Raw genomic sequence first — 17,058 nt, forward strand, 5'->3', positions numbered from 1 at the left:
AGTCCTGTGGGAGAAGCAGGTCTTAGAAGAGAAACTCTTAGTGTCATAACCATCCTCAATTTGTCATCTCCTGCATTGCCCTCATTACTTGTCACTGGGGAAATGGCTAGAAATGAAAAACAACTCTGTCTATACCCTCTTCTGAGTATACCACTGTAGACAACAAAAAAAAGCAATATCCTGAATTAAGTTTTCAAGTTCCTTCCTTTAAAATCCTGTCCCCTACCCTCCTGTAAATTTAATCATCTAGAAGCACTGCTTTCTTCATTTTGGTACCCTGCTCAACACCTCCAGCAATTGAGTCCAAAGTCGTTAGCCATCAGTGTCTTTGGAGCTATCTTAGAAAGCTCTTTATGTAATCATCTGGCTTCAGCCTTTTGTTCTAACTTCCGTCCTCCAAATAAAATTTCCTACCTCTAACTCTTTGTGTTTCCTGCCTGGAATACCTTCTTGCCTCCATTTCTTCTATCCCAATTCTATTTTTCTTTCAAGATCCTGCTTAAATTTCATTTCCCTAAACTCTTCTCTCCATTATTCATCAATAACTGTTTATTTTTCATTACTCATTTACTTGTATTGGTCATTATCTTTGGATGTGAATAATCCTAATCTTTCCATCAACATACTCAACATGCCAAGAAAAATGTAAATTTACATTTTCTAAATGTCCTCTTCAGTAAACTTATGGTGAGTTATACATAAAGATGTATACTATTTCTAATTTTAAAATATTATTAATTGGGTAGAACATTAATTGTACCAGTGTCACATTTAACTGACGCTCAATAAATATATATTGTTGGCAACACTTATAGAGACATACCTTTGATTAAATAAGCTCCTAATGAGACCAGTTTCCAAAGGACTTTTTTTTTTTTTCCAATCAGAATGGAAAAGAAAAGAAAACAGGCCTGTCAATCCCTTAGGTAAAAAGTTTCAGAAGATACTCACTGTCATCAATCCTTTCATTATTGTTCAGATTCTACGACGGTGAAGAAAACTTGGGAGCAAGATTCAGGAACTGAATTAAATATAAGGCTCAGAGAGAGGCAATTTAACACATGTATGAAAAAGGAAAGAACTGTCAACAAGTTTCTAGTGTTGGTTAAATAGCCATCAAGTAGTGTTTTCAAACTGAGTCTACGGGTATAAACTCATAGGTCCACAAGTTCTACAGGTTTTGGTTGTTTTACTTCTTAGCTTTTACCAAGAATATATTTGGAATAAAAAACAATTTTGACCATATAAAGATAAATTTTATATTTTGTTGTGATTATCTGAAGCTAAAAGATATTTTCAAGGAATGTTTGAAAGTCTTAGCCAGTATTTCTCAAAATCCAGAGAGTGCATATTACTGGATCTGGGAATTTCTTAAAGAAAAATGTATAGGCTCAAATTTGGAAAAATACCAGCTTATAATATACCTTCCTGGCATTATTATTCTATTTATTAAAAAAAAATATAGCAGTATGTTTATTTTCTGAAACAATTAGAAGGTTTGTGACTTATTGATGAAAACATCAGATTAGTCTAGATTTCTTCAATTTCCCTGATATGGCCTATTTCTTCTTTTCTTTCACTTTATGACTTAACTATTTCTTGAAATAAACTAGATAATTTTCTTCACCAAACAATCAGTTTTGATTAATTTAGTTAAGAGAACTTTAACCACTGAATGATTCATTTATTGACAGGGTGAGCATTTATGAGTCTAAGAAAATATAAGTTTTCATAATCTTTAGTACTTATTTTGTTATAAAAATTTTTTGTTATGAAAACATCACAATTTTAAAAATTGCTTTTTGTAATTATCGCTAAAAATAAAATTAAAACAGTTGGTTGAACTGTAATCTGTTTCTCCTCTACCTCAATTGTTGTACAGAAGTAGTCTTAATCATCCCTTGAAATGAATCAACAAGTGAATAGATAAAACAAAGAAAGGAAAGAGGGAAAATCATTAGACCTGACTATAACTGTCTAGATTCCTGGACCCTGCAATTTCTAGAGGTGAATAGGACTTTGTGATGGTTTTCACCTTCAAAAATATGATTTTAAAAGATGGATTAAAATGAGCTCTCTTTAAAACAAACAAACAACTAACTGAATTCAATCTAAAAAAAAAAAATTTTCAATGCATTGCATAGACCATGTCATCCTCCTGCTGTAGGCAGCTGGAGCTGCATGATGACTTCCCAGAGGAAACAGCTGAGTGAGTAAGAGCTCATCCTTCATTGAATTCCCTAATAAAGAATGCATATCTTTTGGGACTTGCAGAAGCATCAGGCATCACTCTCCTCCCAACCTCCCCTGTAAGGCAGACAGTTGGGGGTGGCGGGGGCAGATAATTGAATTAAACACAGTGATTGAACACGAAAGCCGTGCCTATGTCTCAGGGGATGAGTGCTGTCTGTAGAACTCACATCCCCTTTCCTTTTCAAGTCACACTGACAGTGACTGGGCTGCTGTGGAAAGGTGTTGAAGTTGCCCTTTGCAACCACTCCGCCTGTTAAGTGAGAGGTGGAGAAAGTGTACACTTGGGGCTTCATTTGAAGACATCTTCCCTCCAAAGCTCTTTCTGCTTCAGTTCGAAGTATTATTAATTCAGTTCACATCCTTTCCACAGATGGGCTGAGCACTGCCAATCTGACTGGATATGTTACCCATTTGGTAGTCTTCTAATTCAGTACGCTGAGAGGTAGCAGTGAATGGCAAATCAATCTCAGACTCCTCATGGGTAACTCTGAACACAAGCTATGCAAAAGCCTGCCATTTGCTATTCTTTGATTGAGGGGTGTTTTTGCTTGGAACTTACTTTCTCCTTCCTTGAGAGAAGGAATATTAACTGAATTCGACAAATACAACTTGAAGAATATTCTGACTGAGAAAGATAGCTGCAACCTGAGTGAGTTAGCAACATCCATGCCTGTTGAGAAAGTTGGATCAGTGTCATGTGTATGATTGAAAGGTTAACACATCCTCTGGGCTGGCCCTGCACCTCTCATTTCATAGGGAGGAATGAAAGTGGTCTTTGGGTAAACGCTCCTTCACAACTTTCTGACTCCTAAATGCTGTCACTTCCCACCTCCCCTCCTTTCCTCCTGTCTCCCAGGAAGAGATAGTCAAACTGATTCCTTCTTCTCTCCTTCATCTTCATAGGAAACTACCTTAATGACTTATCTCCTGTATCTCCATCTTTTGCATTCCTCTTGGCTATTTTTAACAGACTATAAGGGCGTTCCACCTCTTACAACTTCAAATATAATTATACTTCTATGCTAAGTCACTCTCAAGTACGACCTTATCGTGTACCCTTCCTTCACACACGAGATATTTTAAAAAGCGCATTTCTAGAAGTCATAACAAAAAGGCACCTGCATGTTATCACAGCACAATTGCAAAGATATGGAACCAACCTAAATGTCTATCAACCCAGGGAGTGGATTTAAAAAATGTGGTACATAGATACCATAGAAAACTATTCAGCCATAAAAAAGAAAGAAATGTCTTTTGTAGCAACTTGCATAGAGCTGGAAGTCATTAAGTGAAATAACTCAAAAATGGAAAACCAAATACTGTATGTTCTCATTTTGAGAAATAAGCCATGGGTATGCAAAGGCATACAGAGTGATACAATGGATACTGGAGACTGTAAAGCAGGAAGGGTGGATGTAATCCTTGTTCTTCATCCTAACGGGCATTTTGCAGGTCATTAAGGGCATGGCTTCTGGAATTGAGTCCTGCGGATTCACACTCTCACTGTGCTATTTACAAACTGCGTGGTCTTCGGCACAATACTACCCATGCTTTGGTTTCCTCCTGTGTGAAATGAGTTGATAATAATAGCTACCTTCCAGAGTTCTTATACAAATTAAGTGACTTAATACACATAAAGCAATTACAAAATTGTTCAGTACTCAACACATGTAGCAGTTTTTACGTGGCTTCTATGCAGTTTGACGCTGCCACCCACCTCTTTCTTGTTGAAATTCTCTTTTCCATTGACCTGCAGAGTGTCAGTTTGTTCAAGGTGTTGCTCAATTGTTTGCTTTTTTATTTTTTTTCTTTACTTTCCTTAAACTAAGGCTCTAGCCATGCCTCACTCCTGAACTCTAATTGTCTTTGGTTTTGCCCCTCTTCCAGCAATTTTCCACTCTCTTTCTCATCCAATATTTCTAAAAAACAGATCTCTTTATGTTTTCCACTTCTTAATACTTTTACAATGGCAAAACCATCATCATTAAGATAAACTTGGAAGCACTTAGAGTGATATACAAGTGCCTCCTTAGCTGTCCAGTTCAGTATCACGCCACCCCACCTTTCTCTGCACTCCCCTCACTTCATGCTACATGTAAACTACTTGACTTTTATACAAAGTTAATTTGATCTTTGTGATTTTTATTTAAATCAAAAGACAAAAGAGTTGTCCTAAATTAGAGCCAGACAGATATGATTGTCTTTTTTATTTTATTTTATTTTATTTATTTATTTATTTATTTTTTTGAGACTGAGTCTTGCTCTATCGCCCAGGCTGGAGTGCAGTGGCGCATGATCTCGGCCCACTGCAAGCTCTGCCTCCCGGGTACACGCCATTCTCCTGCCTCAGCCTCTGGAGTAGCTGGAACTACAGGCACCCACCACCACACCTGGCTAATTTTTTGTACTTTTAGTAGAGACAGGGTTTCACCATGTTAACTAGGATGGTCTCAATCTCCTGACCTAATGATCCATCCACCTTGGCCTCCCATAGTGCTGGGATTACAGGCATGGGCCACCGAGTCCGGCCCAGATATGCTTTTCTTGAAAGCATCACTGAAAGCCCCTAGGATACATACATACAGAGGAACAAGAATAACTTTTCTAACTTATTCTAGAACATAATTTTATATCTGGGCAGAAAACCAAATAATTCACACACTGAGATCAATGAGGAATTTTGGCGATCACCTCGTTCCATGTCTCAATTCAGGCTGTGCATTGGCATCATCCTGGGATCTTTTTAAACATCCTCATGGGCAGGACATGTCACAGACCAAATAAATCAGAATCCCTGGGACCCAGGTAGGGTATATTTTTAGAGCTCCCCAGATAATTCTCATAGATAGCTAGGACTGGGGACCACTGTTATAGTCTATCCATCAGTTAACACAGTGTACAGATGAGCACATCATAAGACACTTCATTTCATTTTCCTCTCAATATTTTTTTCCCAGCAAAATGGACTGAGCTTAGTAATGAGGGCTAAGGAAAAAAAAAAAAAAAAGACATAAAACAATAACCAAAAGGCAAATGCAGAAAAGGTGTTTTTTCTGCACGAGAAGGGTGACCATATGTTTTATTACCTAGACTAGGAAATTTTGAGCACCTTGCAGGGAGAAACTTTGTTCTCTATTGTCACACCAATACCTAGAATAGTGATTGACACATAGTAGGTGTTTATTAACAATTTGTCAGCATGAACTAATGAGTTAAGGTTCACAACCTTAACAGGACATTCCAGAATAATGTAAAACATTGTATCTCATTTTATAGGTTTCATTTGAAGAACTGTGTACCCTTCACAAATAGATGCAGAGGTAAGCTCTCTGTGTTTGCATATGTAAGACAGTGAAAACAGATGGTGGCTATTATCTCTCTACTTTAAGACGTGAACATACATTTAAAAGTGAGATATCAGAATAGAATATCCTCAGGGGGAAAAAAAAAAAACCATTGGGCTAATGTTTTATTTTACAACTGGAGTCAGACTGGAAAATAAAACGTGAAGTTATCTTCAGCTTTTGAATTCAGGTATTTGTGAAAGGGAGAGATTATATTTGTAAATTAGCTTTAAATGTTGTTATGGATGGAATTGCAAAGTTTATATATTGAAGTCTTAACCCCATATATGACTGCATTTGTGGATAGAGCCTTTCAGGAGCTAGTTAAGGTTAAATGAAAGATAATGAGAGGGGTCCTACAACCTAGGCAATAGCATTCAAGACACAGATACAGGAAAATGTTTCATGACAAAGACACCAAAACCAATTTCAACAAAAGCAAAAATTGACAAGTGGGATCAAATTAAACTAAAGAGCTTCTACACAGCAAAAGAAACTATCAACAGAGCAAACAGACAACCTACAGAATGGGAGAAAACTTGTGCAAACAAACATCTGATAGAGGTCTAATATCCAGCATCTATAAAGAAAAAAAATTTACAAAAAAAAAACATGACCCTATAAAAATGTGGGCAAAGGACATGAACACTTTTCAAAAGAAAACATACTTGCAGCCAACAGTCATATGAAAAAAGGCTCATCACTGATCATTAGAGAAATGGAAATCAAAACAACCATGATATACCATTTAATGCCAATCAGAATAGTTACTATTAAAAAGTCAAAAAATAAAAGGTGCTGGCAAGGTTGTAGAGAAAAAGGAATGTTTATACACTGTTGGTGGGCATGTAAATTAGTTCAGCCATTGTGAAGGACAATGTGGTGATTCCTTAAAGACCCAAGAGCAGAAATACCATTTGACCCAGCAATCCTATTACTGCATATATAACCAAATAAATAAAAATCATTCTATTATAAAGACACATGCACAAATGTGTTCACTGCAGCACTATTCATAATAGCAAAGACATGGAATCAACCTAAATGTCCATCAATGATAGACTGGATAAAGAAAATGTGGTAAAATAGTGGCAGACCGAATTCAGCAGCACATCAAAAAGCTTATTCAACACAATCAAGTTGGCTTCATCCCTGGGATGCAAGGGTGGTTCAACATACACAAATCAATAAATGTAATCCATCACATAAACAGAACAAAAGACAAAAATCACATGATTATCTCAATAGATGCAGAAAAGGCTTTTGACAAAATTCAACAGCCCTTCATGCTAAAAACTCTCAATAAACTAGGTATTGATGGGATGTATCTCAAAATAATAAGAGCTATTTATGACAAACCCACAGCCAATATCATACTGAATGCGCAAAAACTGGAAGCATTCCCTTTGAAAACTGGCATAAGACAGGGATGCCCTCTCTCATCACTCCTATTCAAGATAGTGTTGGAAATTCTGGCCAGGGAAATCAGGCAGGAGAAAGAAATAAAGAGTATTCAATTAGGAAAAGAGGAAGTCAAATTGCCCCTGTTTGCAGATGACATGATTGTATATTTAGAAAACCCCATCATCTCAGTCCAGAATCTCCTTAAGCTGATAAGCAACTTTGGCAAAGCCTCAGTATACAAAATCCATGTGCAAAAATCACAAGCATTCCTATACACCAATAACAGCCAAACAGAGAGTCAAATCAGGAGTCAACTCCCATTCACAAATGCTTCAAAGAGAATAAAACACCTAGGAATCCAACTTACAAGAGATGCGAAGGACCTCTTCAAGGAGAACTAAAAACCACTGCTCAATGAAATAAAAGAGGACACAAACGAATGGAAGAACATCCCATGCTCATGGATAGGAAGAATCAATATTGTGAAAATGGCCATACTGCCCAAGGTAATTTATAGATTCAATGCCATCCCCATTAAGCTACCAATGACTTTCTTCACAGAATTGGAAAAAACTACTTTAAAGTTCACATGGAACCAAAAAAGAGCCCACATTGCCAAGACAATGCTAAGCCAAAAGAACAAAGCTGGAAGCATCATGCTACCTGACTTCTAACTGTACTACAAGACTGCAGTAATCCAAACAGCATGGTACTGGTACCAAAACAGAGATATAGACCAATGGACCACTACAGAGCCCTCAGAAATAATACCACACATCTACAACCATCTGATCTTTGACAAACCTGACAAAAACAAGAAATGGGGAAAGGATTCCCTATTTAATAAATGGTGCTGGGAAAACTGGCTACCCATATGTAGAAAGCTGAAACTGGATCCCTTCCTTACACCTTATACAAAAATTAATTTAAGATGGATTAAAGACTTAAATGTTAGACCTAAAACCATAAAAACCCTAGAAGAAAACCTAGGCAATACCATTCAGGACATAGGCATGGGCAAGGACTCCATGACTAAAACACCAAAAGCAATGGCAACAAAAGCCAAGATAGATAAATGGGATCTAATTAAACTAAAGAGCTTCTGCACAGCAAAAGAAACTACCATGAGTGAACAGGCAAACTACAGAAAGAGAGAACATTTTTACAATCTACCCATCTGAGAAAGGGCTAATATCCAGAATCTACAAAGAACTTAAACAAATTGACAAGAAAAAATCAAACAACCCCATCAAAAAGTGGGCAAGGATATGAACAGACACTTCTCAAAAAAGACATTTATACAGCCAACAGACACATGAAAAAGTGCTCATCATCACTCGCCGTCAGAGAAATGCAAATCAAAACCACAATGAGATACCAACTCACACCAGTTAGAATGGCCATCATTAAAAAGTCAGGAAACAACAGGTGCTGGAGAGGATGTGGAGAAATAGGAACACTTTGACACCGTTGGTGGGACTGTAAACTAGTTCAACCATTGTGGAAGACAGTGTTGTGATTCCTCAAGGATCTAGAACTAGAAATAACCATTTGACCCAGCCATCCCATTACTGGGTATACACCCAAAGGATTATAAATCATGCTGCTATAAAGACACATGCACACGTATATTTATTGCGGCACTATTCACAATAGTAAAGACTTGGAACCAACCCAAATGTCCATCAATGATAGACTGGATTAAGAAAATGTGTTACATATACACCATGGAATACTATGCAGCCATAAAAAAGGATGAGTTCATGTCCTTTGTAGGGACATGGATGAAGCTGGAAATTACCATTCTGAGCAAACTATCTGAAGGACAGAAAAACAAACACAGCATGTTCTCACTCATAGGTGGGAACTGAAAAAAGAGAACACCTGGACACAGGGTGGAGAATATCACACACCGGGGCCTGTTGTGGGGTCGTGGGAGGGGGGAGGAATAGCATTAGGAGATATACCTAATGTAAATGTTGAGTTAACAGGTGCAGCACACCAACATGGCTGATAGATAGATAGATAGATAGATAGATAGATAGATAGATAGATAGATATAGATATATAAACAAACCTCAATCTTGTGCACATGTACCCTAGAACTTAAAGTATAATAATAAAAAAAGGTGGTACATATATAACACAGAATACTATGCAGCCGTAAAAATAATGAGATCATATCCTTTGCAGGAACATGGATGGATTTGGAAGCCATTATCCTTAACAAACTGACACAGGAACAGAAAATCAAATACCACATGTTCTCACCTATAAGTGGGAGATAAATGATGAGAACACATGGACACATCAAAGGGAAAACACACACTGGGGCCTAACAGAGGGTGGAAGGTGGGAGGAGGGAGAGGATCAGGAAAAACAACTAATGGGTACCAGGCTTAATAGCTGTGATGAAATAATCAGTACAACAAACCCCCATGACACAAGTTTACCTATGGAACAGACCTGAATGAATATCCCTGAACTTAAAATAAAAGTTAAAAAAAAGAGTGGGGTCCTAATTCAACAGGATTGGTGTCCGTATAAGAAAAGAAAGAAACACCAGAGCTCTCTCTCCTCCCTGTGAAGACACAATGAGAAGGCAGCCATCTGCAAGCCAAGAAGAAAACCTTCACCAAGACCAACCTTGCCGGCACCTTGATCTTGGATCTCTATCCTACAGAACTGTAAAAAAAATAATTATCTGTGATCGAAAGCTACTGACTTTGTGATGTTTGTTGTGGTAGCCCAAGAAGCCTAATATAAAGTGGACTTTTTTCTTTAGGGTCAACAATGATGGCTTGAAGGAAGCAGAAAATTCAAAAGAGAAACAAGGTCCATCCTCTGTTTCTAATATCGTTCAGGAGATCGAGTGTAATACAGAGTAGAAATCTGTTAAATGAAATCCTCTGGAAATAAAATCTAACAAACTTTTCACATATCCATAATAAATATCTGGAGTGTTTTGTATGTGACCTAACTTACAGCGCAATATAATTTAACCTAAAATTACTACAAGTCAATTATACCTTTTTTTTTTTTTTTTTTTTTTTTTTTTTTTTTTTTGAGATGGAGTCTCGCTCTGTAGCCCAGGCTGGAGTGCAGTGGCCGGATCTCAGCTCACTGCAAGCTCTGCCTTCCGGGTCCACGCCATTCTCCGGCCTCAGCCTCCGGAGTAGCTGGGACTACAGGCGCCCGCCACCTCGCCCGGCTAGTTTTTTTATATTTCTTAGTAGAGACGGGGTTTCACCGTGTTAGCCAGGATGGTCTCGATCGCCTGACCTCGTGATCCACCCGTCTCGGCCTCCCAAAGTGCTGGGATTACAGGCTTGAGCCACCGCGCCCGGCCAATTATACCTTTTAAAGGCTAAAGTTAAAGACATCATACCCACAGCGCAATTTCCTCCCAACAGGAAAGTCAGTCTTACACTGCAGTCATCATTTCTTGGTTTTGTTTTAAAATGAAAACTGAAAAATAAAAATTAGCTGTCTACATTGCAAGTGGAAAATGACAGGGAAACATATTGGATCATTTAGATTCTCCTTACAACGTGGGCTCAGATAACACTGTTACTGTTTATTCTCATATATTCTCAGAGCCTCCCTGCATTAGATTCTACAGGCCACCCTGTGGCTTCTCAAGCAAAATAATCATTCTTTTTTTTATAAATTCATTTTAGCAGCACTTGTGTTTTGATTTGCTGCAAGTCCTCTGGCATTTATTAACATTCAGAGTGGTTTGGGGCAGCCTTATGCAAATGTGGCTCCCTCAACCAACAAAATGCACATTTTCTGTTTGACAATCAACATTTCATTAAAAGCTTGTTAAAGCTGGAATGGACTTTAATGATGACCTATTTCATGCCTCTATCTCCCACCCAACAATACTAGCACCAGATAAAAGACCCAAGCATCTTGACTTTCAGAACATTATGCTACCTATGTGAACAATACTAGAAGATGCTTTCTTAGGATATGTAGACCAGATTTTCAAGCTGCAGGAAAATTTGTATCTGGCCTGTCCTTAACTGAACACAGCTTAGTACCTATATTTCTTGCTTTATCATAAAAATAAAAATAAAATCAGTATTACATAGATGTATAATATATTCTTCATTATATAGGGTATTTTTCAGTTAAAAATAAGCATTGGCATAAAAAGTACTAATACACTAACCATATTTATCTATCTTATGTGCCCATTATAAAGGGTCATCTGTTATTTAAACACACACACCTCCGCCACACATACAGCAGGACATGAGTGTGCCCAAACTAAGCCTAGGAGAAAATATTCAATGAATCTTCTTTGATCTACTGAATGAAATTATAAAACATTCAGTTTTATCACTCCTATAGAAATGAAAGATAAATAAGCCTCAAATGAAAATGTGTTCGTTAAGAAAAGAAGAAAAAGATGTCCTAAAAGTCTAGCATCCTCTTCTCCTCCATTCACAGTAGCTTGTGAATCCTACACACTCTAAGTCTCCTAGGAATTTCTTCTGTAACATAGTAAAGATGGTACCTTTCTCACCACAAGAAGCAAGCCAGTCTGCAGATCACTAAGGTCTCTTCAGGTGCTAAGACCTGTCTCTCTGTAAATGTGTGGAACACAAAATGTGGGAAGAAAGGAAATCTCATGCTAGTCTTTATCAGAAATAAGGAGGCAGAGAGTTGGGGCTCTGGAAATGAAAGATGCAAGGATGTAACATTTTACTTAGGGAGCAGAAATATGAGAAAGGGAGAACAAAAACTTACTTGGCCAGTGGGTAGGCAAGTTATGTAAACAGTATTTTTACATGCCGCAATTTGAAAAATCTATAAAATGAGCATTGTATTATTTAGGACAACTTAATAAACATTAACACTTTATTAAGTGATTTAAAAATTCACAGTAGGTATAAGTTTAAAAAACTGTATCATTTGTATAAATTTGAGAATTTTATCATTCCTTTAATTCAAGTTATTAAATATGAATACCTGTCAATTTAAAAATACATTGCTGTAACCCCATCTTCTGTAGACTGCATTATATTAAAGATCTAGATAAAGAAAGACCCGATTGAAGACACCTAATGCATCCATTCAATCACTCATTTACCCATTCAACAAACATTGATTGAATATCTACTAGGTTCTAGCATCGTGTTATCAGGAAAACACTGGCTAAGTAGCCAATCAAAACATGTATGTTGAATCTTTCCTGTTCCATGTTGGCAGTGAACCCATTTCTCTGTGTCTAGATGATTACTTCTTTCATTTGGAATGCAGTGGCTACAGACTGCACAGCTCAGTGCACCCACATAAAAATCATGCATCGCATGGAACCACTCAAAACTGTATTCAGTGATATGTCTCTGAGGGTAATGTAAAGCAGTGATGGATATCAAGAAAGCTAAATGCTGAGCACCAAATAAATAGTATGTGTTTTCTTCAATGGCATCATTAAGTACCATTAAGATGGGTTGGCAGCTGCTCTACCATGTGCCCTCAAATGAGAAGTACCTTTGTGCTAACACAGCAAAGAGGAAAGTGTAGATAAGGCAGACATTATTTCCTCAGTTTTGGAGTTTTACATTGCTTTTGGCCTAGTACACATGTATTCATATATGTAAATATATGATATATTTTATTACATAAACATATCCATCTTGATATGTACATGTAGTAAAACCTATAGCAAGACCAAAAAAAAAAAGGCAAGAAATTTTCATGTACATGTGTATTTCTCTTAACATAAAAATATTTAAAAACAGCTGTTAACACATCTACTTCCTGATTTGCAGGCTGTGGAGCTTATCTTCTCATATTGTTCTAAAATAGAGCAGCAATTTAAGGCTAATACAATTTTAGCTTATTTATGCTTATTTCATGGTATTTTTAATTAGTGGCATGTTACACAAATCCACCCAAGGCAACTTATTTGTGGAAGGCATATTTTAAAATAATAACTCAATTGGTAAGTATGATAAATGTGTTTTTGTTTACTCTCACTAGGACCAGCCTATGTTTAGAATTTGAAGCAAATGTAAATACGTCCTCTGCCCTGCGGTTGGTCTCCAGACATTTACCAGGATATTTGATCAATGGAGGTGATTTGTGTCTTTCCTGTTCATGTATTGCCTTTCTCTTCACAGCTCTGCTTTAAATCCACATCATTTTGAGAGAGGTAACACATTAACTTCAAATTAGCCATCATCACCTTATTGTGAGTTAATTTCTGAGCTCAGTATCAGGATACAGGGGGCAGTGGTGTTCTGATGCCCTCAGGGAGCACAGGATACTTGAGGAATTCATGCCTAAATGTGATGTTAAAGTTTGTTGTGTATGGAGACTACAAAGCAGGAAAGAGATCCAGGGATAAGAAAAGAGAAACAAAACATTACGCCTAAGATCAATCATCATTGCCAGGTGAGAGCTTTCTGCAAAACTTGACTTCTCTCTGCCTAAGGAGGTTTTCACAAGAGTAAGATCCAAGAGTGTGATCACGGAGTCATTTCCAAGGGGATATTGCAGACTGTAACAGGCTTAAGGTGGTAGAGATAGAAAAATTAACCATCGAAAACCACCTTTCCCCCATCTCCCACCAGAATGAGCTTCTTTTTCTTGCTTCTCTCATTCCCTACTTCAGTCTATAATCTCCTCTGCCAAGAGGTCTGGGAAGATGTGTGTGTGTGTGTGTGTCGCACGCGTCTCTCCCTATATCTCAAGGCAATATTGTAAACTTGGAAAAGATGTTCAGACTCCTTTCTGAAGACATTCTATTCATACCACTCTGATGCCAATTCTACTAACTAGAGTCATAGGGAATTACACATCCATTGCTAAACAGGCCACAATCCCAATGGTGCTGAGCAAGCTAATTTTCTGGGCCCTGTTCATAATGTTCAATTGGTAGCAGGGGAGCTACAAAGTGGTAAGCTCTGATATGATGACTAATCAATCAGAATTTGAAAGCTCCTGCACAGGGAATTCTGGGAAAATTCAATGAGGCTCTAGAAGCTGCACTAAAGAAAAAGAAAAGGCCAAGGAAAAAGCTGTGTTTTTTTTCTCCCCCTGGGGTTGAACAGCTGTCATCTGTCTCAGAGTCGGAATGTTTTTCTCTAAGTAAAAATCTCATTTACATACTATAGAAAGTGGTGGAAAAATCAGTGAATAAACACATTTAGCATCAATTCCTAGCTAATAATTATGACCCTCTCTTATTCCCCAGAGTTTCAATTCAAAAGAAGTGAAGCTTCACAACATTAGTTTTAGGAGCCAGAGTTATAAAGATGCTGCTTAGACGAAATGCCCTGATCTTTCTCTGCACAGCGGTGTGCTGCCGTTGTAATTTTGGCTAATAATACCCCAAGCTCCACTTGTTACTAACTACATAGAAATAATTCTACAGAGACTTCACACACACACACATACTTAGAAATCATTTTATATATTTTGTGATTTTTTGAGTTTTGGAAAACTGAAAAATACATATCATCTGAAAATAGGCTTCTCCACTTTCTCATAAATTAAAATGATTATAACAGATAAATTAAATGCTACAGTCTTCTGAACTATCTTTACACGTGACAAAGGTTTAATTATGCCACATATAATTACAGTGTGGATTGTATTTTAACGTATTCTAAATGTTAGAAAAATGATGATTAATTATTCAGAACATTTAAACAATCAGAATGTCAATATTTATTGGCTATTCCTAATAGTAAAACAGATTCAGTGTATTTAAGTAGTTACATAAATATATATCTTCCTAGAATTTAAGAAATTTAAGATTTACATGTACTTAAATATTTCTATGTATGACATTCATACAGAAATTCCATAAAATCATAATTATTATGTAATTTTTAAAATATGTGTCAAATCAAGTCTTCCAAATGTAAGAACTCTTATCATTGTACTTTGTTCTCTTCTCTGACAACAATGCAAACACCTTTCACTCTGTAAAAATGATCCCTATCATTCTCTCATTCATACAACAAATACTTATTGAAAACCTACTACACACAAGGCAAGAAACAATGAAACCAGTCATATGTCTTCTTTAATCCTTAGAGATAAGGCTAGGAAGGCTGGCAGTGATCTGATTGTGGAGAATATAATTCATCTAATTTAAACTTTTCAGCCTATCCTGACAATATATACTTTATGAAAACATTAAGCAATTAAGAAGTATATTCAAATTTGAAGCTTTAGAAATGTTGGAGATGACTGATGAGAAAGACACACAGACACACACAAACACACACACACACACACACACACACACACACACACACACACACACACCAGGGACGGGGCAGGGGCATAAGGAAATTGCATTAGAGGCTAATCTGGTTGAGACAAGTAAGTCAACTAAGTAGGTTCTAGGGAATCTATAGCATTTTGTAAATGAGGACTATAAAGAATCATTGTTGGCTGATTGAGGCAATGGGCAATGGAAGTGAGGGGAAAGAATGACACTGAGATGTTACCCAGGATTCTACTTCGGTAATTTGGTTGATGGTGGTGTTATTTGTTGAAATGAGGAATTCCAGGGAGAGGCAATTTGGAGACAAAGATTATTTGCTCATTTCAGCTATGTGGTGCTTCAGATGCCTATAGGACAACCAGAGGAAAATGTCCAGTAGGCACTGGATAGACAGGTCTGGAAGTCAAAGACGAGATCTTGGATGGTGGGAGAGATTTGGAAGTCATACGTGAATAGTAGTAAAAACCAAGAAAGGGAATTAAATTGTCTAGGAAAAGCATGTTGGCATAAAGAAATGAACAAAGAGCAGAGCCCTAGAGAACAAGAATAACTAAAGATGGGCTACTAGAGGAAGAGGAAAAGTGAGACCAGGAGAACTATGAGAGAGAGAATGTGAGAGGTTCACAGTCTCATCTGACAGGAGAAATTTAGGGTTGCCAGATTTAATGCAGAAAAATACAGGACTCCTAACTAAATTAGAATTTCAGATAAACAGCAAATAATTTTTAGTATATCACAAAAACTGTTTACACTAAAAAGTAGCTATTTTATCAGAAATTTAGATTTTACTAATTAAATTTAAATTTACCATTTAAGATGGAAGTTATTTTGTATTTATCTGGTATCCCTAGCTAAATCACATGAGAACTAAAAAGATTCCACTGCTTCTGTAAGCGCAATCTTTATTAGCCACATTTACAGAATAATTTTACTGGTTTAAGTCTAGTTTCCATTGCTGATGAGTGGATGGTTAAGAGGTAAATTCCAAACATTATCTTGAGGTCTGTGCTGTGATATGAAGACGGAAATGTAGGGCAATAGCTAGAGTTGGGACTCAGAGCTTCTTGAACTAGTAACAGAGGGAAAGGATAGAACCAAGAGAAAAAGAGAGGGTGGGATGCTGAAAAAGGGACACAGTTGCTCCCTCTGCACCTACCCACCACCAAGCCCTGTGACAAGCCCCCTTCCTGTCTGTATGTCTTGTCACACAAGGAGCTCTCCTCTATATAATCCTTTTCTTTAGTTCCTGCCTGATGCATTGCAACTCACCCTTCAACACCCTCACTATTTGTAGAAAATGTTCCTGCTTGCCCTCCTCAGAGTTATTAACTCTTTCCCTCTGTTATCCTAGCAACGTCTACCAAGATGCTGTAAACTCTGTCTTGTGATCCATTACGTATCTCTGACTCCTCAGAGATAGCTGGAGGATGGAACTTGGTGTTATTAAATTTTGTAATACCAAAATCTAGTCTAATTCTTAGACTAGTGTAGATGGTTAACAAATGTTAGAAGAATAATATCCACCTTTTCAAGATCCCTTTATTCTGTTGGCTCTAACAACTACAAACAGATAAATTTCAAGTAATGACCAATGAACAAAATAAAATGTGTCTATTTTAATGCATCTAAAACCTCAAGTGTAGATGCATTAAATAACTACATAGGCATATATTGCATCATCCATTATCCATACAACATTATCAAATTTTTACTTGCATAAAGTATAGAAAAGTGTCTCAATTATATTGCCAGAAAATCCTGTCCCTGTATTTCATTTTCTGTTGTTACATAAGGGTTACA

At 37.0% G+C, this 17,058-nt stretch overlaps 1 protein-coding gene across 2 annotated transcripts in view; it reads right to left on the reverse strand.

The window, feature by feature from the left end:
- The window catches only part of DCC (DCC netrin 1 receptor), a 1,210,743-nt gene that overhangs the window by 568,991 nt on the left and 624,694 nt on the right, over positions 1 to 17,058 (reverse strand). The gene's annotated exons all lie outside the window — the stretch shown is intronic.

This window comes from Macaca mulatta, chromosome 18 (genome assembly GCF_049350105.2).
Source record: "Macaca mulatta isolate MMU2019108-1 chromosome 18, T2T-MMU8v2.0, whole genome shotgun sequence".
Lineage (NCBI taxonomy): Eukaryota > Metazoa > Chordata > Mammalia > Primates > Cercopithecidae > Macaca > Macaca mulatta.